The sequence below is a fragment of the Macaca thibetana genome, chromosome 7 (genome assembly GCF_024542745.1).
Source record: "Macaca thibetana thibetana isolate TM-01 chromosome 7, ASM2454274v1, whole genome shotgun sequence".
In the NCBI taxonomy this organism is placed as follows: Eukaryota; Metazoa; Chordata; class Mammalia; order Primates; family Cercopithecidae; genus Macaca; species Macaca thibetana.
The window spans coordinates 112411544-112437336 of record NC_065584.1 but is presented as its reverse complement, the minus strand read 5'-3'; the positions used below and the strand labels follow the sequence as shown (position 1 = coordinate 112437336).

General features: G+C 40.7%; 1 long non-coding RNA gene across 1 annotated transcript in view; it reads left to right on the top strand.

The window, feature by feature from the left end:
- Positions 1-1227: 1227 nt before the first annotated feature.
- LOC126958885 (uncharacterized) overlaps positions 1228-25793 on the top strand; it is a 31915-nt gene continuing 7349 nt past the window's right edge. Inside the window, exon 1 of the long non-coding RNA XR_007727395.1 lies at positions 1228-1496. This is a non-coding gene — a long non-coding RNA (uncharacterized LOC126958885). The remainder of the gene's footprint in view (positions 1497-25793) is intronic.

Below are 25793 nucleotides of genomic sequence, written 5' to 3'. Positions count from 1 at the left end.
ATGTCAGTATTGGCAAATACTACATTCATTTGTATAGACTTGATATTAATCTACAGGTTTTATGGATTATTAGTTCATTTAATCCTCAAGAGGTCGGCACTAGTTTTACTCCCATGTTCCCCCAGTGAATTTGATCTAAAGCCCTACAAGAAAGGAATGGATGAAACTTGAGTTTGACTGAGTCTATCTTTGAAGTCTTTACTTACATCAAGTGTTTTAGAATATCATTTTTGTATGGAAAATACATTCTAGGACCAGATTAAGAAATGTTACTCTAGGGCCAGGCATGGTAGCTTATGCCTGTAATCCCAGCAATTTGGGAGGCCGAGGCAGGCAGATCACCTGAGGTCAGGAGTTTGAGACCAGCCTGGCCAATGTGGCAAAATCCCATCTCTACTAAAAATACAAAAAAATTATCCAGGCGTGATGGCAGACACCTGTAATCTCAGCTACTCAGGAGGCTGAGGCAGGAGAATTGCTTGAACCCAGAGGGTGGAGGTTGCAGTGAGCCAAGATTGGACCACTGCACTACAGCCTGGGCAACAGAGTGAGACTCTGTCTCAAAAAAAAAAAAAAAAGAAAAAAGAAATGTTACTCTACCCCGTGAAGTCATGTTCCCAAACTAGATGTAAATCCTGTGTGAAACTGATTTAATATTTAGGTCTAAGATCCACCTAGGAATGATCTTATGTGTAATGTGAGGTTATAGATCAGATTTTATTTTTTCCTCTGAATGTATTTCTTGGAATATTTATTGAAAAATCCACATTTCCCCAATTAATCTCATAAATTATTTGTGTATATACGCATGTATCTGATTTGCTGACTCCCTTTTTTTTCCATTGGTTTATTTCTCTTTGTGAAAATATCACACTATTTTAGTAAGAAACTTCATTTAACACAAGAATTCTCTCTCTAGGGCCTTCTCTTAACCCAGTGTGCTATTATGTAAAGAAGAACGAACGAAAACCTGTAGGCCTTGCACCTACACCAATATGCTCAGTTGCCCCTTGAAAAAAGAGGAGGATTTAGAACTCACCATCACTGTTGACACTCACGTCTTTAATGTCCTTGTGAATCTTAGGCAACCTCCCCAACATTGTTCCCTGCTTTATTTGCTTAGTCCATTCTTGGTAGATTTTATGAGATGTCAACACTCCTCATTAGGATTCCCTCCTTCTGAAGCCTTTGGGATTTTGTACCCACCCAGCAACCACCAGAGGTGGCAGAAACCCCTCCAGACATCCCTCTTGCGCAAGCGCAGTTGCCCCATGAATGCGGGCCTCCTGCTGCAGACCACGCCCACCAAGGGCGGGGCCACAGCCCCTGCAGCTGAGCTCAGAGCCTTCTGTGGGGTCTGCAGTGGCAGGGCCAGCTGCCCCCTGGCTTCCCTCTGGAGCTCTTTGAGGAATGCGGTTCTTTTGCATAAGAAAGGCTTTTCTCTCCAGTCATTCTGCTTGCTGATCAAGAACACTTAACAGCTTCAGGCTTTCCTGGTAATATTCATTCTTGCTTTTGTGTTTTCGTTTTAAGGTCCAAATATCTTTAATACTTGTATGCAGTTTTCTTTTTTATAATTTCACATAAACATCATCTAAAACCAACTTCGCATGTTCGTATTCTGTATTAACAACTTTCGTTTTTGTATTTAAAAATACATTCATAATCGTTTTTTCAAAGTATCTTGTCAGTTATTTTCCATTATCATTCTTTACCAGTGCAATGGAAATATTACTTTTATTAGGAAAAGCAGATGTTACACGCTTTTTAGTGTTGTCGAGAAATTTCCTATGAAATACCTCTGGTTGAAAAGGAGAGGAACAAGATTTTCTGTGAGGCACAGGATCAAATATGCTCAGAATTTCATGCTTTAATAAAGGCTGGGATTATTTTCATTATATTGTTTAGCTTGTTCTAATTGTAAAAGGTGGACAAAGAATTAATTTGTGTAGACAGAACATTGCGACTCCCATTCTAAATGTAGAGACAGTCACTCCGCACTGCGCAAATAGGAATGTCGTCATGTTGTTTGCTTTTCTCCTTACCCAAAAACTGTAGACATTGCCTGGAGTCTTTGATTTTTTTCCCAACTTGCTTTTGTAATTGTCTGCATGATGTTTGCACAGATAACCAATAATATAGATATATAGTTTTTCTTACTATTTGATGAATGATTACTGTATTTTTTTTTTTTTTTTTTTTTTTTTTTTTTTTTTTTTTTTTAGTTTTCAGTGAACCAAAAATATCATTCAGAAAACGTTGTCATCCATATCCAGGTAGCATATAGTTTTATAATCTGATCTTGTAATAAGGAAATTACAGTCCTTATTGATTTTCTATTATTAGTTAGCATTTTTAAAGTTTTGACGCTTGTGTTTGGGGATTTTCTGTTCTGTTCTTTTCTTTTTTTCTTTTTTTTTTACTCTGTCAATAATTTAACACCTTTGTATTGGTTATCTTCTGGGTTGATGTCTATTGTTTAGGCTGAACCTTTGACACTTCTCTGAGGTAGTTTTTATGTGAATTTGTAACCACCCAACGGATTCACCTTGCCAGCTGTCTAGACAGAGCCGATTTCTCAAAACAGGGGAACTGTAATAGAGAAACAACAATTCAGCCAGAGCCGGCTGTGCGGGAGACCATAGTTTTATTATTACTCAAATCAGTCTCCCTCCCCGTAGGGGGATCAGGGGTTTCTAAGAATAATTTGGTGGGTAGGGGGTCGGAAAGCGGGGAGTGCTGATTGGTCAGGTTGGAGATGAAATCATAGCGAGTGGAAGCTGTCCTCTTGCGCTGAGTCAGTTCCCGGGTTGGGGCCATGAGATCAGATGAGTTCAGTTTATTGATCTGGGTGGTATCTGCTGATCCATCGAGTCCAGGGCCTGGAATATATCTCAAGTCCTGACTGAGCTTAGGTTTCACAATAGTGATGTTATCCCCAGGAGCAGTTTGAGGCGGTTTAGAGTCCTGCAGTCTCCAGCTGAATGAATCCTAAACCCTAATTTCTAATCTTGTAGCCGATTCGTTATTCCTGCAAAGGCATGATGGAGGGGTGTTGTTTTCGGAAAGGTCTGTTACATCTTCGTTTAAAAGCTAAACTATACACTAAATTCCTCCTGAAGTTAGTGGGGAATGAACAAGGGCGGCTTGGAGGTCAGAAGCAAGATGGAGTCGTTTAGGTCAGATCTCTTTCATTGTAATAATTTTCTCAGTTATGATTTTTTGCAAAGGCGGTTTCAAATCGATGGCTTAGTGTCCTGGGTAGTGAAAATGGGATTCCTCAACCTGAGCTGAACATGGATTTCCTCCTGAAGAAACAATTTAGGGCTACGAAAAGTAGACTAGGGGCCAGGTGCAGTTGCTCACACCTGTAATCCCAGCACTTTGGTAGGCTGAGGCGGGTGGATCACAAGGCCAGGAGTTCGAGACTAACCTGGCCAACATGGTGAAACCCTGTCTACCACAAAAAAAAAAAAAAAAAAAAAAAAAATTAGCCGGGCATGGTGGCATGCACCTGTAATCCCAGCTACTCAGGAGGCTGAGGCAGGAGAATTGCTTGAACTCAGGAGGCTGAGGTTGCAGTGAGCCAAGATCAAGCCACTGCACTCCAGCCTGGGTGACAGAGAAAGACTCTGTGGGATATGATGAGGTTTCTCTTCAAATAGCCTGATCAATCCTTTATTATTTAATTCATAGTAACCCCCCCACCCCCGCCAGCCCCTTTTCCTTTTTTCCTTTTTTCCTTTCTGCCTTTGTTACATGCCCGGACACGCCACAGTACCAGGCTTATCAGTACCAGCTCACATTCCTTTCCTTATTTGGAAAGGAGACTAGCTCTCTAGCTCATTGCAGACACCCCTTCCCCTCTCCTCTCTCTCCCTTACATGCCCACCTCATCTAAAGAAAGTTCAAATATCTAGTCAACCGGGATTAGTTCACATTGTGCGACCGGACTCCAGCCAATGGGGAAAGGGTAGAGGGGCAGGACTTGCGTCAGGAATAAAGGCTCTCGTGCCCCTTTGTTCAGGTGCGCTTTCATGGCGACTGGCCAAGGAGAAGCACCCCTCTGCGCAGCAGTAAAATTGCTTTGCTAAGAATCCTTCGTTTGAGTGTTCAGTCTCCTTAGGATTTTGAGCATTATTCCCAACAATTCAGTCTCAAAAAAAAAAAAAAAGACCAGGATTGATTTAGGGCCTGTATTGTAAATTGTACAAATGCCAACAGGATTGTATTGAGAGGAACACATTCTCTAGTGAAGGAAACCTTCCTGCAGGATGAGTCCCTGAGACTCACTAGCAAATTTCATACAAGTGATGAAATCCTCAGTCTAATGGTCTAAAACAATTCCGGGCATTTGTTAAAGATGTTTAAGATGTGAGAAACCAACAGATTAACAGCATTGATACTTTGTGTATATTTTTATTCCAAATTAATAGATGTGTTACAGGGAAAGGGTCCTGATCCAGACCCCAAGAGAGGGTCCTTGATATTCAGGGCCAGTCTGCAGAGTAAAGGTAAAGTAAGTTGATTAAGAAAGTAAAGGAAGAAAAGAATGGTTACGCCATAGACAGCAGCCCTGTGGGCTGCTGGATTCCCATTTTTATCGTTATTTATTGATTATATGCTAAACAAAGGGTGGATTATCCCTACCTCCCCTTTTTAGACCACATAAGGTAACTTTCTGATGTTGCCATGGCATTTGTAAACTGTCATGGTGCTGGTGGGATATAGCACTGAGGACAACCAGAGGTCACTCTTGTCACCATCATGGTTTTCACGGGTTTTAGCTGGCCTCTTTACTGCATGCTGTTTTATCAGCAAGGTCTTTGCGACCTGTATCTTGTGCCAATCTCCTGATGTGACTTAAAATGACTTAACCATCTGGGAATGCAGCCCAGTAGGTCTCATCCTCATTTTACCCAGCCCCATTCAAGATGGAGTTGCTCTGGTTCACGTGCCTCTGGCAGGTGGACATTTGTTTGCCAAGCAATGCTGCAGTCAGGGCCTCTGGATTTCAGTCCTCCATACAGAGAATGTCAAGGGCAGACCTTAATAAAAATAAATAAATGAATAACCAAATTTTTAAAATTACTTCTCATTTTCATTCTTTTAGTGTATTATAATCTGACACCATTAACTTTAATTTCCTTGCATATGGAGAGCAACTTGATACAAACTGTGGTATTTATTTAGTGACGAAAAGAGACAAGATGATTCCCAAATGTAAAGAAAACTGGAAGATTTGTGGGAAACAATAGAGGAGATAAGACTTACCAGTTTCTGCCGGGCGTGGTGGCTCACGCCTGTAATCCCAGCACTTTGGGAGGCCAAGGCAGGCAGATCATGAGGTCAGGAGATCAAGACCATGCTGGTTAACACGGTGAAACCCCGTCTCCACTAAAAATACAAAAAATTAGCCGGGCGTGGTGGCGGGCTCCTGTAGTCCCAGCTGCTCAGGAGGCTGAGGCAGGAGAATTGCTTGAACCCGGGAGGCGGAGGTTGCAGTGAGCTGAGATTGCACCACTGCACTCCAGTCTCAGTGACAGAGCAAGACTCCGTCTCAAAAAAAAAAAAAAATTTACCAGTTTCTATTTATTTTAATGAGAATTGTGTTGCTCATTTATAAATAGAAAGCTCCATTTAAATTACAGATGCTTTTTGATTTATGATGAGGTTACTTCCAGTTAAACCCATCACAAGTTAAAAATGTCATCAGTCAAAAATGCATTGAAGACACCTAACTTACTTAAAATCGTAGCGTAGCCTATCCTCCTTAAGTGTGCTCAAAACATATTAGCCTAATGTTTTCGAAAATCATCCACACAAAACCTATTTTATCATAAAGTGTTGAATATCTCATGTAATTTGTTGAATACTGTACTGAAACAGAAAAACAGAAAGACTGGACACTCAATGTATAGTTTCCATTAATGTGTATTGCTTTTGTTTAATTTGAAAATTTTAATTTGAATCATAGCAAGTCAGGAAGCCCATATATTATAAAATGTAGTAAGTTTATCAGCCATAAATAACAACCAGTCACAGGAAATTCAGGGATTTGGTTGAGGTGAGGTGGTTCAACCTATTACACCCATTTCCTTCATCTCTAATGGGCTGCCCTTCATCCTTGGGGTTGTTGCAGGGTGGCTGTGCGGTGCAAAGACCTGAGAATCACTTGAACCTGGAAGGTGGAGGTTGCACTGAGCTGAGATTGTGCCACTGCACTCTGGCCACTGCATTTTAGCATAATCCACCCTTTGTTTAGCATATAATCAATAAATAACAATAAAAATGGGAGTCCAGCAGCCCACAGGGCTGCTGTCTATGGCGTAACCATTCTTTTCTTCCTTTACTTTCTTAATAAACTTGCTTTCACTTTACTCTGCAGACTGGCCCTGAATATGAAGGACCCTCTCTTGGGGTCTGGATCAGGACCCTTCCCCTGTAACATATCTATTAATTTGGAATAAAAATATACATAAAGTATCAATGCTGTTATTTATTCATTTATTTATTTTTATTAAGGTCTGCCCTTGACATTCTCTGTATGGAGGACTGAAATCCAGAGGCCCTGACTGCAGCATTGCTTGGCAAACAAATGTCCACCTGCCAGAGGCATGTGAACCAGAGCAACTCCATCTTGAATGGGGCTGGGTAAAATCTAGCAGATAGGGCAACAGAGTGAGACCCTATCTCAAAAACATAAATAAATAAAAGGATAATATATCTGTCAAAGTACAGTGATGCATTGCTTAATCATGGAAATAGCATCTGAGAAATGCATTGTTTGGTTATTTCATCAGTGTGCAAACATGGAGAGCATCACACACACCTAGAGGGCATAGCCTACTACACATCTGGGATGTATGGTATTTACTATTGCTCCCAAGCCATAAGCCTATAAGCATGTGACTGTCCTGAATACTATAGGCAATTGTAACACAATGATAAGCATTTAAATATATAACCTATCTAAACACAGAAAACGTAAGAATATGGTATAAAACAAAAATTATTGTTCAGTTGTATAGGGCGGTTGTCATGCCTGGAGCTTGCAGGACTGGAAGTTCTGCTGGGTGAGTCAGTGATTGAGTGGTGAGTGAATGTGAAGACCTAGGACATTACTGTACACTACTGCAGACTTTAGAAACACTGCAAACTAAGGCTACACTTAATTTACTAAAAACTAAAGTAATTGTGCTATGACATTATGACAGCTTTGACATCTCTAGGTGATAGGAAGTTTTCAGGTCCATTATAATCTTATGAGAGTACTCTCCTATATGTTGTCTTTCCTTGACAGAATAAAATGTCATTTTGAGGGGCATGACTAATAAACATGTAAGAGTCTATTTGATATTTATGTTAAAAGCCCTTCCGTAGTTATAAAAGCATAAGTGTTAGTCACATAAAAATATAAACAATCTTGAAATTAATTCATAAGTAAATTAATAGATATCTTGAAATTGTGCTTATGATAGTTCTAAACCAGACTTTAATGCACAATCTTGGATATCTTAATCACACTGGCATGAAGACTGATGGCAATAAAACATTTCTTAACAAAAGAGACTGCAGCATTTTCTGTGCAGTTTGCACCATTCCTCTTCACACCTGTTCTGTAAGTGTTGCTGCAGGCCATCCTAAAAGAAATGACAGCAGGTTTCAGCACAAGTTCATGCAAATAATGAAAAGCATGTCATGGCTACCACTAGGCTAACAGCTATTGTAATAAAATTTGGAAAAAAAAAAGACTAGAAATGATGAAATATGACAATAACCTTGGAAATATTTATCAAGGGAGCCATATTAATATAGGTGAATTTTAGAGAACAAAATACTTTTCCTAGGTTTGCAAGGACAAAACTGTCCAGAAGAACAGAAGAGGGACAGATGAGGTAGAAGCAGCATAGCCCATGCGAGGGGCTCTGTGGTGGATTGAGGATGGAGAGGCTGGGGAAAGGGCTAGGCAGAGTCAGGGCTCACATCCTGACCTGAGAACAGAAGACAGCACAAGAAACAGGTTCATCCTCAGGTACAAACCCTCTTCAGATTGAAAGAGAGATGGGGTGTCTGGGGAAGTAGGCAAGCATTTGGGTAAGGAGAGTCACCGATTCATTAGTGAAACACAACAAAAACAAAATCTTCTGTGTTGCTGTTTGTCCACTCCAGGTGTGGGGCTCACAGGGGAGCAACATAGACAAAGTTTCCAAATTCTCAGGTGTTTAAGACCAGTGGGGATTGAGAAAACTCAACAGAAACTGAACTACAAGTGCAAGAGCTGCCCTTGGGCACTCAGGGAACAGGCATCAGGCCTGGGATGCGATGGACAAGGGGTCCTCCAGGAGGAGGAGCATTGGAGGAGATGCTGGAGCGTGAGGGGCCGGGGTCCACCAGACAGGGGAGGGAAAGGAAAGAGGAAACAGTGTATCTGGCACAGGTCAGGACGTGAGATAAGGACAGTGGGTTGGAAGGATCACTGGAATGAGTAGTATGTGAGGAGGCAGAAGCAGGAAGGACAGACCATGAAGGGACTGGGCAGGGGAGGGAGGGCAGCTCTGGAAGTGATGCAGAGGCTGCTCCCTAAGGACTGCATTCTGTGGGGAGAAGTTCGAATGCCTTTTCTTCTTTTAAGTGTTACCCACAGTCCATGAGATCTGCTGACAAGGAAGACAGTTGAAACAAGTAAGGATAGTCCTTGTTTGATGGGAAAGAGCAGCAGCATTACCAGGAGGAGTTGGTGATGGGGAGGGGCAAGGTTGGGGAAGGGCAGAGAAGTTTGTGTCCCCTCAGCCATTTTGCAGATGTAGGTTGGATCACTGGATCACAAATTCACAGTGGCTGGCTCACGGCCACCTTGCATCACAGGGTGAGAGCGGCCTCACAGGAAACTGCAGATGAGGGGGGTTCGCAGCTGCACAGAAGAAGGACCCAGGTAACTTTCAGTCAAGGTTGGCAGGGGGCTGCAGAGGTGACAGCAATGATGGTGGTGGGCAATGTGCAGCCTTTTGGGGCATTGTCTTCACGGACACACAGATGTGCACCCATCTGTGTCTGCATGTCCTCTTCAGTGTTCCGACATTCTTATAAAATCCTCATGGGTTTCTCATTGTTCTGACACCATAACATGTATTTTGACTTTTTTCTATCATATGTATCTTTTCTTGTGTACCTAGCAAAATTTACCTAAATTCCTTGTTGGTGGATTATTCATAGCTACAGTATTTTCCAACTTAATAACTAAATGAATTGCCCTGCTTTGTGTGCTTTTGCTTAATCATTCCTGAAGATTCGTGTCTCCTCATTTCAGGGGAGCCACCCCTGCATGTTGATAAGCAGGAGTTCAGTTTAGGGTGTTCTGTTTTCCTAGTTAACTGCGGACACATCTATGCTCTGGAAACTATGAAACTCTCAATACTCATTTGAAAATTCCAATTGCTTTTCTCTGATGGCCAGTGATGATGAGCATTTTTTCATGTGTCTGTTGGCTGTATGAATGTCTTCTTTTGAGAAATGTCTGTTCATATCCTTTGCCCACTTTTTGATGGGGTTGTTTGTTTTTTTCTTGTAAATTTGTTTGAGTTCTTTGTAGGTTCTGGATATTAGTCCTTTGTCAGATGAGTAGATTGCAAAACTTTTCTCCCATTCTGTAGGTTGCCTGTTCACTCTGGTGGTAGTTTCTTTTGCTGTGCAGAAGCTCTTTAGTTTAATGAGATCCCATTTGTCAATTTTGGCTTTTGCTGCCGTTGCTTTTGGTGTTTTAGACATGAAGTCTTTGCCCATGCCTATGTCCTGAATGGTACTACCTAGGTTTTCCTCTAGGGTTTTTATGGTATTAGGTCTAACATTTAAGTCTCTAATCCATCTTGAATTAATTTTCGTATAAGGAGTAAGGAAAGGATCCAGTTTCAGCTTTCTACTTATGGCTAGCCAATTTTCCCAGCACCATTTATTAAATAGGGAATCCTTTCCCCATTTCTTGTTTCTCTCAGGTTTGTCAAAGATCAGATGGCTGTAGATGTGTGGTATTATTTCTGAGGACTCTGTTCTGTTCCATTGGTCTATATCTCTGTTTTGGTACCAGTACCATGCTGTTTTGGTTACTGTAGCCTTGTAGCAAATCAAAACCACAATGAGATACCATCTCACACCAGTTAGAATGGCGATCATTAAAAAGTCAGGAAACAACAGGTGCTGGAGAGGATGTGGAGAAATAGGAACACTTTTACACTGTTGGTGGGATTGTAAACTAGTTCAACCATTATGGAAAACAGTGTGGCAATTCCTCAAGGATCTAGAACTAGATGTACCATATGACCCAGCCATCCCATTACTGGGTATATACCCAAAGGATTATAAATCATGCTGCTATAAAGACACATGCACACGTATGTTTATTGCAGCACTATTCACAATAGCAAAGACTTGGAATCAACCCAAATGTCCATCAGTGACAGACTGGATTAAGAAAATGTGGCACATATACACCATGGAATACTATGCAGCCATAAAAAAGGATAAGTTTGTGTCCTTTGTAGGGACATGGATGCAGCTGGAAACCATCATTGTCAGCAAACTATCGCAAGAACAGAAAACCAAACACCGCATGTTCTCACTCATAGGTGGAAACTGAACAATGAGATCACTTGGACTCGGGAAGGGGAACATCACACACCGGGGCCTATCATGGGGAGGGGGGAGGGGGGAGGGATTGCACTGGGAGTTATACCTGATGTAAATGACGAGTTGATGGGTGCTGACGAGTTGATGGGTGCAGCACAGCAACATGGCACAAGTATACATATGTAACAAACCTGCACGTTATGCACATGTACCCTAGAACTTAAAGTATAATAATAATAAAAAAAAAAAAAAGAAAATTCCAATTGCTTTATCTTTTACTTAGCTTTCACTTTATTTACAGTTCAGTACTCTCTATTTTTTTCTGCTTTCTTTGGATTTAGTTTGCTCTACTTTTAAGTCTCCTATGGAGGAAATTTAGATTATTGATTTTTATATGTTCTCTTTTTCTTTTATTTATTATTTATTTAGTTAGTTAGTTATTTTTGGAGACGGAGTCTCACTCTGTTGCCCAGACTGGAGTGCAGTGGCCAGATCTCTGCTCACTGCAAGCTCCCCCTCCCAGGTTCACGCCATTCTCCTGCCTCAGCCTCCTGAGTAGCTGGGACCACAGGCACCCACCACCATGCCCAGATAATTTTTTTTGTTATTTTAGTAGAGACAGGGTTTCACAGTGTTAGCCAGGATGGTCTCGCTCTCCTAACCTCGTGATCCACCCGCCTCAGCCTCCCAAAGTCCTGGGAGGTGAGCCACCACAACTGGCCCTTTTTTTTTTTTTTTTTTTTTAGGTGGAATTTTGCTTTTGTCACGCAGGCTAGAGTACAATGGCTCAATCTCGGCTCACTGCAACCTCTCCCTCCTGGATTCAAGCGATTCTCTTGCCTCAGCCTCCCTAGTAGCTGGGATGAGTCCTTGTTTGATGGGAAGTTTCCGTTTCCAAAAATAAAAAAATAAAATAAATAAATAAATAAAAATTTTTAAAAAGAAAAGCAAAAGAGAGCAGGCGCCTGCCACCACGCCCAGCTCATTTTTGTATTTTTAGTAGAAACAGGGTCTCACCATGTTGGCCAGGCTGGTCTCCAACTCCTGACCTCAGGTGATCTGCCCGCCTCAGCCTCCCAAAGTTCTGGGATTACAGGTGTGAGCCACTGTGCCCAGCCAATGTTTTTTGTTTGTTTGTTTGCTTTGTTTTCAATAGATATATTTCCCCCCTATGCTCCCTCACTGCATTCTACAAATTTTGATAAGATGCATTTTAATTTAAACTTAGTTCAAAATGCCATTTAATTTTCTCTTGAGATTTCTTGCATCATGTGTTATTTAAAAGTGTGTTGGTTAATCTCTGTGTATTTTGAAGTTTACCAGTTATGTGCCTTTTATTGATTTTGATCTTAATTTTATTGGGGTTTTAGGGTATACACTTGTTAACATAAAAATCATAAGATCTATAAATTTGGAAAGAAAAAAAGCTATAAATATTCTTGAAGGTAGCCCTATGGCATGTGTACTGAACAAACATGCTTGTAACCTATGACCCATGTTCACCTTGGTGTGGAGACTGAGTATTTTTTTTTTTTTTTTTTTTTTTTTAGACAGAGTCTTACTCTGTCCCCCAGGCTGGAGTGCTGTGGCACCATCATGGCTCACTGCAACCTCTGCCTCCCGGGTTCAAGCGATTCACCTGCCTCAGCCTCCCAAATAACTGGGGTTACAGGCACTTGCCACCATGTCCAGCTAATTTTTGTATTTTTAGTTGAGACAGGATTTCACCATGTTGGCCAGGCTGGTCTTGAACTCCTGACCTCAGGTAATCCACCCGCCTTGGCCTCCCAAAGTGGTATGATTACAGGCATGAGCCACCGCGCCCGGCCGAGACTTAACATTTAAATGTATTACAGTTAGGCCCTACGCACAGAAGCCCCTTTCAGGACACAAAGGTAAACAAGTACACAATCTCTATAAACCAGTCAGACCCAGTACATGTTTGGTGGGCTCTTATCAGAAGAAAGTCACTGAAATCAGTCTCTTGTGCAATCAAAGCTGTAGCTATGGCTGGAGGAACAGAGGGTGGAGTCAGCGTCTGGCGGTGGATGAGCTGCAAATTGTTTTAAGATAGTTTGTGTGGAAGTCAGTACTTGCTTATTGGCTAGAGAAAAAGATAAACCTCCTGTGAGTTAGAACATAGTTTATTCTTCAAGTATAGGGGTGAGTGACTTAACCCTTGCCTGGCATGGCCTTAGGTCTTGTTTATAATTTGATATCTTATTGCCACCAAGAAGAGTTCATTCCTTCATTCTTATGATCTCTATTTTAACATGAATGCTGGTCAGTTGCTGTATCTAAACTGCAAAAGAGACAGATGATAAGGAGGCATGTCCCACTTCCTGTCCCATTGTGGCTGGAAACTCAGTCTTTACAGTTTCCCTGGGGTCCTGTCTGTTCAGTCAGTTGGGAGGCTTAGGATTTTATTTTTAATTCTCATAGAGTGTTGAAGTCACCGACTATAATAGTGGATTCATCTATTTTTCCTGTTTTAACAGTTTCTGCCTCATAGTTTTATGTTCTGTTGCTATATGTTAGAATTATTATACCTTCTTGGAAAATTGACCCCACTATTATTATGTAATGCGTTTCTATTTCACTGATAATTTTTCTAACTCTATAGTCAGCTTTTTCTGAAATTAATATAACTACTCCTGCTTTTTCTATTTGCTTGCTATATTTTGTTCCATCTTTTACTTTCAGTTAATACGTGTCTCCATTTTTATTAAATAACAGATAAAATGAGATGTATGTACTATGTATAACATGAGGTTTGAATAATAATGTGCGTTGTGGAATAGCTAAATCCAGCTAATTAACATGTGCACTACCTCACATAGTTATCATTTTTGTGGAGAGAACACTTTCTGTCCACTTTTTTTTTTTTTTTTTTTTGAGACGGAGTCTCGCCCTGTCGCCCAGGCTGGAGTGCAGTGGCATGATCTCAGCTCACTGCAAGCTCCGCCTCCCGGGTTCTCGCCATTCTCCTGCCTCAGTCTCCCGTGTAGCTGGGACTACAGGCACCGCCATCACGCCCGGCTAATGTTTTGTATTTTTAGTAGAGACGGGGTTTCACCGTGTTAGCCAGGATGGTCTCGATCTCCTGACCTCGTGATCCACTTGCCTCAGCCTCCCAAAGTGCTGGAATTACAGGCGTGAGCCATCGCGCCCAGCCGTTCTATCCACTTTTTTAGCATTTTTAAAAACAGACACAGGCTCTCCCTCTGCACCTAGGCTGGAGGGCAGTGGTTTGATCATAGCTCACTGCAGGGTAGACCTCCTGAGCTCAAGCAATCCTCCTGCCTCAGCTTCCCGAGTGGCTGGGACTACCAGTGCACACCACCATGCCCAGCTAATTTTTATCATTTTAAAAATAAGACTGTATGTTTTTAACTATAGAGACCATGTTGTACAATAGATCTCTTGAAATTGTTCCTCCTTTCTGACTGAAATTTTCTATCCATCCACAAACATCTGCCCAAACCCACCCTCAACCCCAGGCTCTGGTAACTACCGTTCTATACCCCCACTTGTACGAAATCACATTTTTTAGATTTCACATGAGTAAGATCTTGAGGTATTTATCTTTGCATGCTTAACATTTCAGTTAACATAATGTACTCCAGGTTCAACCATGTTGTTGCAAATGACAGGATTTCCTTTTTATATGCCTCAGTAATACTCCATTGGGGATAGATATATAATTTTCTTTATCTGTCAACGGACACATAGGTTGATTCCATATCTTGGCTATTGTGAACAATGCTAAACACTTCTCATTGAGGGGTGTTGAAGTCACCAACTATAATAGTGGATTCACCTGTTTTTCCTGTTTTAACAGTTTCTGCCTCATAGTGGTTTGAACGATGCTAAAATATACATGAGAGTGTGGATATATCTTCAACATACTGATTTCATTTTCTTCGAATATGTAATGAGCGTTGGGATTGCTAGATCTTATGGTAGTTCTATTTTTAATTTTTTGAGGGGCCTCTATACTTTTTTCCATAATGGCTGTACCGATTAACATTCTCATCAACAGTGTGCAGGGGTTTCCTTTACATTCTCACCAACACCTGTTATCTTTACTCTTTTTGATAATGGCTTTGTAACAGGTATAATGTGATATCTCATTTTGATTTTAATTTACGTTTCCCTATACCTTGTCTTGATACTGAAATAAGTTTTCTTTAGAGAACATACAGTTAGGTCTTGTTTTTTGATCCACTCAAACAATCTGTGTCTTTTCATTGGTTTTGGACCATTGACAGTCAACGTGATTATTGATATAGCAGATTGATATCTACCATATTCATTTCTGCTTTTCATTTGCTGCCCTTGTTCTTTGTTCATCCTCCTGTCTTCCATTTGTTTGCTTCCCTTTATGGTTTTAATTGAGAATTTTACATGATCCAATTTTCTCTTCTTAGCATATCATTTATTTTCTTTTTATTTTTAAATATTTTAGTGGCCGGGCGCGGTGGCTCAAGCCTGTAATCCCAGCACTTTGGGAGGCCGAGACGGGCGGATCACGAGGTCAGGAGATCGAGACCATCCTGGCTAACACCGTGAAACCCCGTCTCTACTAAAAATACAAAAAACTAGCCGGGCGAGGTGGCGGGCACCTGAGTCCCAGCTACTCCGGAGGCTGAGGCAGGAGAATGGCGTAAACCCGGGAGGCGGAGCTTGCAGTGAGCTGAGATCCGGCCACTGCACTCCAGCCCGGGCTACAGAGCAAGACTCCGTCTCAAAAAAAAAAAAAAAAAAAAAAAAAAATTTTAGTAGTTGCCATATGAAATAAAAACTTTTTCATATTTTAGTTGGTATAACAGATAACAGTTTGTTAAAAACAAAAATTTTAACCATGTATTTGACGAGGTATTCTTATGTTTATAGTCTGAGTGTGTGTGCATGCATATGGGGGTGTGTGTGTGTGTATATATATATACACACACACACACACGTATACATATGCATGAATGCTCATATATAAATGCAATGAATGACAGCAATAGTACAAATCACCAAAGGTACAAATTAGGATTGTTTCCTTCTTATAGGCAACTCACACTACTTGTGAACTGATAGAGTGTTATTTGAACAGGAGTTTGAATAACTGTAAATTTAGCAACTGGCTATTGGATTAAGGTCCTCCATTCCTTGGCTGGCTGTTGTCCAGAGGCTGCATTCAGCTCCTTCCCATGTTGGCTTCTCCCAAGTGGCAGAATGCTCCATCAAAGGTACAAAGGGAGAGTTTGCTAGCAAGACAGAAATAACGATTTTACATAGCATAATAACCCACGTGATATACCTTCAGCTGTGCTCTATTCTCTTGTTTCAAAATAAGTTAAGGTTCCTGCCCATACTTACAGGGAGAGGATTAGAATGCAAGGTTGTGTTCACCAGCAGGTAAGAATCATTGGGTGCCAATCTAGGGTCTGCCTGCTCTGTCAGATCTTCAACCTACAACAATTTCTGAGTGTTCAATTATTTTGTATAACCTGAACTCTTTTGAAAAGTACCAATCAGGTATTTTATGGAATGTCTCACAAAATGGATTAGTCTCATGGGTCTCATTATTACAATAGAGATACGCATTAATTTAGACACATGTATCTGAGTGTTAAGAAAAACTGAACGATATATTACTTAGAAATACAAAAGGAGAGGCCAGGTGCAATAGCTCACACTCGTATTCCCAGCACTTTGGGAGGACGAGGTGGGAGGATCACTTGAGGCCAGGAGTTCCAGACTAGCCTAGGCAACATAGCCAGACCCTATCTCTAACAACAACAACAACAACAACAAAAATTAAAAATTGGCCAGGCATGGTGGTGCACACCTGTGGTCCCAGCTACTAGGGAGGCTGAGGCAGCAGGATGTCTTGAACCTGGGAGATCGAGGCTAAAGTGAGCCATGATCACATGACTGTGCTCCAGCTTGAGCTACAGAGTGATACCCTGTCTCAAAAAAAATGGGGATATGCACTCAGGGGCATATTGACAAGGTTTGGCTTGTTATACTGGGAAGGGAATTTACAAAAAAAAGAAACTTGTTAAATTTTAGAATAGTTTAGATTTACACAGCAGTTGCCAAGATAATACAGATCATTTCCTTATGCCTGGCATATAGTTTCCTTTATTGTTAATCCCTTACATTAGTGGGTAATATTTGTCACAATTCATAATTCAATAGTATACATTATCTTCTCTACAATTCACATTTTATTTAGAATTTTTCTTCTACCTAATGAACACTTTGTGTTCCAGGATCCCCTCCAGGAGACCACATCATGTTTAGAAATCCCATCTCATTAGGTTCCTTCTGCCTGTGACAATTTCTCAGACTTTCCTTGTTATTCATGACATTAACATCCCCAATTTGGGATTTCTCTGACATTTTTCTCATGATTATACTGGAGTTGGGTTTGGGGAAGGAAGATTACCGAGAGAAAATGTCATTGTAATCACATCATATCACGGGTGTCTACTATCAACTCGATTCACACCTGTTGACAGTAAATTGACTACCTGGACAAGGTAGCTTTTGTCAGATTTCCTTACTGTAAAATTATTTCTTTCTCCACTTTCCCTGTTTTACTTTTTAAAATAAGTCAGCATACATAGCACATACTTAAGAACAAGAAATTCATGCTCTACCTCCTTATGAACTGAGTACCTAAAACAAGAGTTGAGAACTCTCTACTGTATACAGTTGGCCTGTTCTCCACCATTATTTCATATCATTTATTTATACCATGTTGAATATTATATGAAATTGTGTATCTTCAGTTTACACCTCCCTTATACTCCTTTATTCATTTCATTGCTCAAATTGTTCCATTGTTGGCCACTGGAAGGTCTCTCAGTTGGCTTCTGTATCATTTTGAAATAACCACATTATTTTGGTTAGATTTTGCTTGTTTGGTGGTTCAATTATAAAGATGTTTTATATTTTCTTACTTTCAGGCACTACATGGTCCTCCAGGCCAATTGTGTTTATTTCGTGCCCAAGCCTAGTACCCATCATTTCTTCAATGGGTCCTAGTTTCTTTTATTGGAAAATGCCTTTGAAAACAAAGATACAGACCCAGGTATATTCACTGATACTGGGTCATCTGTCGATTTGAGGAGTAGTCAGCTGACAAAACAATGAAACATACCTGTGTATACTCACCCACACATATACACATATGTGTAAATATTTCCTCATGTGTTCATATATAACTTGATTAAACATAAATTCCTACTAATGTCTCCAACACTATATTAATATAATATACTGAATATATTATAATAGATTCAATATAATTAATATAATATACTGAATCAATCTCCCCATTCCCACTACTTGGTTGTAACCCCCACTCTAACAGTGAGTGAGTTGGCCTTGTTAGCTTAATCACCAAGTTTCAGGCTACATGCATAGTGACTTCAGAATTGTTAATCCACACTCTCATGAAGAACAACATTACCAACTAAAGTACAGTGCTCATAGACAACCCCTTTGACCTTTAGATGCAGAACCTTCACTTTGTATCCAAGTTACTTAGGTCAGTTCTTTCCCCCGCCTCCCAGCTTCCTTTAGTGGGGTTATATCATACATTTCTTATTCATTTTTCTTATTTTCTCTGTATTCTTCCATGGAATCCCCCCACCTACAAAAAATTTTTTATATTTTGTTTTTTGTTTGTTTGTTTTTTGAGATGGAGTCTCACTCTGTCGCCCACCCTGTAGTGCAGTGGTGTGATCATGGCTCACTGCAGCCTCTGACTCCCAGGTTCCAGCAATTCTTTTGCCTCAGCTTCCCAGGTAGCTGCGATTATAGGCATGCACCACCACACCCAGATAAGTTTTTAGTGTTTTTAGCAGAGACGGAGTTGCACTATGTTGGCCAAGCTGGTCTCAAACTCCTGACCTCAGGTAATCCACCCACCTCGGTCTCCCAAGTGCTAGGATTACAGGCATGAGCCACCATGCCTGCCTAACAAATAATATTTTTAATTTCCATACATTTAGGTTCACTGTTTGTATTATAAAGTTATGCAGGGTTTCAAAAACAATATGATGTAGCCACCATGCAGGAAGGTTTTATTACCCTAAAGAAATTCCATCTACTTCACCTATTTCATTGTCCTCCTTGGAGAGTCCCTAGTTAACATTAATCTGTTTACTATCTCTATTGTTTTACCTTTCCCAGGGTGTCATATAAATGGAACTGCACAGTCTGTAGTCTTTTCAAACTGGCTTACTTAGCTTAAAACTATACCTTTAATTTTATGAAGTATATCTTACAGTGATTTAGATTTGCATTGCCAAAGGACTAACGATGTTGATTGTCTTTTATGTGCCCTTTGGGGATACATACATATTCTTTGAAGAAATGTCTATTTATACAATTTTCTCATTTATACAATTTACCCATACAATTTTTAGTTGGGATATTTGTCTTTTATTTTTTGAGATGTTACAATCTTTTATATATTCTGAACAGTAGACCCTCATTACCTATATGACTAGCAAATATTTTGTCTTTTTTTTTTTTTTTGAGACGGAGTCTTGCTCTGTTGCCCAGGCTGGAGTGCAGTGGCACGATCTTGGCTCACTGCAACCGCCACCTCATTGGTTCACACCATTCTCCTGCTTCAGCCTCCCGAGTAGCTGGGACTACAGGCACCCACCATCACGCCTGACTAATGTTTTGTATTTTTAGTAGAGATGGAGTTTAGTAGAGATGAGACTCAGTCTCAAAAAAATACAAAAATTAAAAATAAATAAAAATAAAATTATAAAAAAAGAGTGAAACTCCGTCTCAAAAAAAAAAAAAAAATTCCTCGTTGAATTGCCTTGGCAACTTTTGCAAATTCATAGACTATAAATGTCAGGGTGAATCTTTGGACAGTCATTTATATTCTATTGACCTATATTGCTGTCCTTATGCCAGTACCACAATGTCCTCATTACTATCACTTTATATTGTTTTGAAATCCCATAATCTAACTTTGTTCTGCTTCTCATTATCAATGTGGCTCTTTTAGATCTCATGAATTTCCATATGAATTTTAGAATCAGCTTACAAATTACTCTCCCCTTTCCCCCAAAAAGCAACAGGGATTTCCATAGCACAACATCACTCTGCTGGACAGCAAGAGGGTGTGTCCAGGAACCATACCTACTCTAGAAAGCCATGGGACTACATACCACATTTCCAGGGACATCTACAAAATCAAGACTCTTCTTTTTATGGTCCGAAATCACAGAGTATATTCTCCATATCTCATTCCTACCTTCAATGAGGAAATGAGTTCCTGGGATCTGAAGACCTGGAGTGAGAGATGCAGCTGACCTAGACCACATTTCTCACTTGTAAGATCAGAATAGCAAACATGTATGTACTAGTAATTTGGACATTTGCAATTCAAGAAATCTCACACCTCCCAGAGCATACTTCATTCACTCCATGAGAAAAAAACAAACTCACTTAAATCTTCATCTTCAGAAAAAAAAAAAAGGCAGAGTGGCAGACCAAAAACAAGCCATATGTCAATCTGGAGTAGGAGTGACCAGTGTCAAAGTGGAAAATGAGGGCTGATGAGCTTTGGTTCTCAGGCTTTAAAGATGGTAGATGCAAAACTGTCTATCCACGATGGGTTTATACTGATAATTTGGCAGTAAATGAAAGAATAGTGTAATCAGCTGATGTCAGAGTGCACCTTTTAACAACGTTCAAGTACAGATGCATCTTAAAATTGACATTGTGAAAACAAAGTTTTCCAGAATCTAGTCATAATATGGCTGTCCTTGTCTGCACATGCAGGAACTTGATCTAAAAACCTTTGATTGATGTCTTCCAGTGATATGATCACCATCAAAACTTACAGAGGTGCTGTCGGTAGGTTGAATATATAATCTCACAAATAGGAGTCTAGGACTCTGTCAAGAAATGTGATGTCACCAAAGTTCCTGATTAGCAAAGATGATGATAACGTGGGGGAAATCATGGACAGGATGTGTAGAAGGTGATTCCGAAGAGTTTGATCTGAGTGACAGGAATTTTAGGAATGCTGTTGTTAGTGTATTCTGCTTATATTTTCCATCTTTGTCATTACAGAAGTGATGTAAGACTAATACCTACATTTATAGTAGTTGATTTTTCAGTAATAATATAAAATTCTAAGTGATAAGATGTATTTGTGCAATAGTCTACAAATTTATTCCTTTATTGTGACATAAAATAATGATGCATTTTACGATTGACTCAAATAATAACTATTTCAATTCCTTGGAAAACACTGTATTAGAAAATGTGGCTTAGTGTTTAGTATAGATGTGCTATTAGTCTACAGGTTTTAAGTATTGTTAGTTCATTCAATTCTCACAACATTTCAAGAGGTAGGCAATATTACCACTCCCAAGTTCCAGTTATGAATCTGAGCTAAAGCCTTACAGGAAAGGAGCAGAAGAACCTGAGCTTGACTTGGTCTGTCTCCAGAATCTTTGTTTACATCAACTATGTTAGAATATCTTTTCTTCTATATGATAAATATATCCTAAGTCTTGTTTCAGAAATCATTCTTTACACAATAGACATGAAATTATTTTTCTCAATTGCAATCTAAATGCTACATAAAATTGTTTTTATGTTCAGGTCAATGAACCATCTGGTGATCATTTTGTATGTAATGTGGGGTCAAAGGTCAGATTTTTATTTCCCCTCCCCCCGCAGAAGGATATTCAATTTCCTAGAACATTGATAGAAAAATCAATTTTCCCCCCATTGAACTGTCTTAAATATGTATGTATAGGAGTTTTCCACCAGCCATGGTGGCTCACACCTGAAATCCCAGCAATTTAGGTGGCTGTGGTGTGAGGACTGCTTGAGCCCAGGAGTTTGAGAAAGGCCTAGGCAACATAGTGAAACACTGTCTACAGCAATAAAAATTTTAGGCTGGGTGCGGTAGCTCACACCTGTAATCCCAGCACTTTGGGAGGCCAAGGCGGGTGGATCACCTGAGGTCAGGTGTTTGAGACCAGCCCGGCCAACACACTGAAACCCCGTCTCTACCACAAATACAAAAACTAGCTTGGCATGGTGGCGCATGCTTGTAGTCCTAGCTACTCAGGAGGCTGAGGCAGGAGAATCGCTTGAACCCAGGAAGCAGAGGTTGCAGTGAGCCGAGATCATGCCACTACACTCCAGCTTGGGCGATGGAGTGAGACTTTGTCTCAAAAAAAAAAAAAAAAATTGTAACAATAAGGAGTGTTCAACACTCATTCTACTTGCTAACACTATGCAGCTTCAAATCTTGCCTTTTTTTTTTTTTGAGACGGAGTCTCACTCTGTCACCCAGGCTGGAGTGCAGTGGCACAATCTCGGCTCACTGCAAGCTCCATCTCCCGGGTTCACGCCATTCTCCTGCCTCAGCCTCCCAAGTAGCTGGTACTACAGGTGCCCACCACCACGCCCCGCTAATTTTTTATATTTTTAGTAGAGACGGGGTTTCACCATGTTAGTCAGGATGGTCTCGATCTCCTGACCTCGTGATTTGCCCGCCTCTGCCTCCCAAAGTGCTGGGATTACAGGCATGAGTCACCGCGCCCAGCAGAAATATTGCCTTTTAATGAATTTGTTTTTAATTTGTCTTTCTGACTAATATCTTTATCACTTGTGTACATTTTTTTTTCTTTTAGCCACATAAATATCATCTACAACCCAAAATACATTTCTCCTTTATTTAAAGTACAAATCAAGCAGATGTTCAACAAATAGGCAATAAAAATCAGATTAAAGATACTGTAGGTCCAGGAGCTGTGGCTCACACCTGTAATCCCAACACTTTGGGAAGCTGAGGCAGCAGATCACCTGAGCTCAGGAGTTTGAGACCACCCTGGCCAACATGGTGAAACCTCTTCTCTGCTAAAAATATAAAAATTAGCTGGGTGTGGTGGTGCGCACCTGTAATCCGAGCTACTCAGGAGGCTGAGGCAGGAGAATCGCTTGAGCCCAGGAGGCAGAGGTTGCAGTGAGCTGAGACTGCGCTACTGCACTCCAGCCTGGGCCACAGAGTGAGACTCTGTCTCAAAAAAAAAAAAAAAAAAAAAAGACGCTGTAGTAGGAAATGTGCATTACTCTATTGAAATCCACAAAATGCATGAGCATACAACCTAAATTTAAATGGTAATTGAAGGTTTTCTGGAAGAGGCAATTTATGATTTAATAGATGAAGAATAAGTAGCTAAAAACCATGTAAATTAGAGCTAATAAATACAAAAGATCATTAGTATTGACGTAGAGAATAGGAGTGTAGAGAATGCAAAAAAAAATTGAGGCATCGCAAGGAGAGCAGCAATTTCAGTACACTTGAAGGAAGCTAGAAATAGATATACAAATTTCAGTACACTTGAAGGAAGCTAGAAGTATATACCAGGGCTAGATTTTTAAGATATTTAATGTCGTGTCAATGTGTTGGTATTTTATAATCTTCTGTAGTTCCAGATATTAGCTAGGGTGTGCTCACTTAGGAACACAGCTGTTGAAATTGTAAATGAGAATTTGGGTCTCATACATTTGAAGAAAAAATTATATGAGGCTTAGGTTCAGATTCTGTACAGACAAAGGAAAAGTATGGGTGGGGAAAATAGCCTGAGGTCCAGGAAAAATGGCCACAGAAAATTTTCGTATTTTCAGATAAAATCTACTCTTCACGTTAGACCTCCCTATGAAAGATGCTGGTTCAATAATAAACTCTCCACCTGGAAAAGGACATTTAAGCTCCAAATCCAGGTTGCTTTCATGCCTTGAAGTCACCTTATTTGTACTTCAGAAGCACGTGCTAGCTAGCTTTAGGGAATGAGGAACCCTGTGCTGACAGTGCCATCTAGCATCAACAGAAACAGGAACCAATGGCAACCTTAATAAGTACAGGAAAAAAGGTGGGGCCCAGGAACCAAGAAAGACTGCTCGTTTGAGCAGGATTTTTACAATTTACTTAAAAACTTAAATGTAATGCATAAATGCTCTGGGATTAAATAATGTAACGTAGGCCAGGCGCAGTGGCTGATGCCTGTAATCCCAGCACTTTGGGAGGCCCAGACGGGTGGCTCACCTGAGGTCAGGAGTTCAAGACCAGACTGGCCAACATGGTGAAACCTCATCTTTACAAAAACACACACACACACACACACACACACACGCCGGGCGCACTGGCACGCGCCTGTAATCCCAGCTACTCCGGAGGCTGGAGCAGGAGAATTGCTTGAACCCGGGAGGAGGATGTGGTGAACCAAGGTCGGGCCACTGCCTGGGCAACAGAGCGAAACTCCGTCTAAAAAAAAAAAAATACAATCTAATAATGCCCAGCAACGATGCAGGGAAGCCTGGCCCATACTCACTTTTCCAGTCACCTGCTGTTAAGTAGTGCACGTGTTAAAGGACTATGTGAGTCCTAGTAGCTGATTCTTTCACTTACAAACATGAATGGACACGATTGTGTTAACATGGGCAAACGTAAAATTTGATTGTAAAACTAGTTGACGCTGAACTGTGACACATTAAATCCTTGAGTAATTGTGTGTTTCCATACATATATTCGGTGCCACTACAGTTCGCAAGATGAACGGGACTTCTTAGGTTAAAGCCTTGAAAAGTTATTCTTTAAAACGTTTTCCAATCTGATAGAGAGATCCAGCGTATTCGCGCAAGTCTCCGTGGCGGGTCCGGGGCTCCTGAAGCCCCGCGGGTCTTGCTGGTGCCACCATAGCTATTAGGGCGACCACCGCGGATACGCAGCCCGCAGGAAATGCGCCATCGTTCCGAGCGGCTGACAAACCCGCAGTGCGCTATGGGAAGGTCACCTGCCAGTTGGGGAGAACGGCAGCCCGCAGGGGCCGATCTTCTGCGCGCCTGCACAGCGCAGGCGGAATTGGGAGGCCTCCTCCCCTCCCGGTTTCCGTTTCCGCGCGCCCCAAGGGTCCGTTCCGCTTATGGCGGCCGCCAGGAGTCTCCCTTCCGTCGCAAGCGTTAAAAATTTCCTCTCTAGGCTTCGTATAATTTGTTCTAGTCTTGCACTTTATATTTGCATTAACCTTGGGTTTGTTTGTTGTTTTCCCATGAAAGTTTGTATCGTGGTTTTTCTATAACATCCCCTCCTCTTGTTATATAAACATTGACCTATAGTTGTATATCCTTCCCTCTCAATATTAACAATTTTCTCTTTTTTGCGTTCTTTGAAAAAAAGAAATCCTTTTCAAAAATACTGAACTTGTCATTTTTAAGAAATCAGATACTACTTTAATCATTTATGTACTGTCTTTAAGATTCTCTATGTATTCTCTATTGTTTATCTTTTCCAGTAATATACCTTTAATATGAGAGGACTTGTGGAGGCTTCAAGGTCACACTTTCAAAACCCAGAGTTTTAGTATCTCATTATAAAGTATTTGTAATTTAAGAAAAATTATACAAGGTTGAAAGAATTTTCACAAATATATTTTTTAAATAGCTGCTAGTCCTCCAGAATGCATAAGGACAATACTACTTTCAGCTAGTACTTTTTAAGTGATCATTTTCTGCCTCGTATTCTTTTGAAATTATGCATTTAGGCCTGGCGCGGTGGCTCACGCCTGTAATCCTAGTACTTTGGGCGGCGGAGGCGGGCAGATTGGCTGAGCTCAGGGGTTCGAGACCAGCCTGGGCAACACAGTGAAATCCCATCTCTACTAAAATACAAAATAAATTAGCCGGGCGTGAAGGTGTTCGCCTGTAGTCCCAGCTACTCAGGAGGCTGAGGCAGGAGAATTGCTTGAACCTGGGAGGCAAAGGTTGCAGTGAGCCCAGATCGTGCCACTGCACTCTAGCCTGGAGGACAGAGCAAGATTCCGGTCTCTACAAAAAAAAAAAAAAAGGAAAAAAAAAAAAAGAAATTATGCATTTAATTGAAGCCCAGAAAATATATGTGTAATGTGTTCTATGAAATGAAACATTGTTTAGATGAGAAAATAAACGTAAAATGCATTTGCCTTTTCAAAGCAGCAATTAGTGGCGAAGTGTGAACACAAAACCAGTCTTTCTGCAGAGACCATGTCTGTCACCCTTGTGCTGGAATGAACAACGTCACGTATTTTTTTGTTTGCATATGGCCTGAGGGTCAAATTCTGCCCAGCATGTTTGCT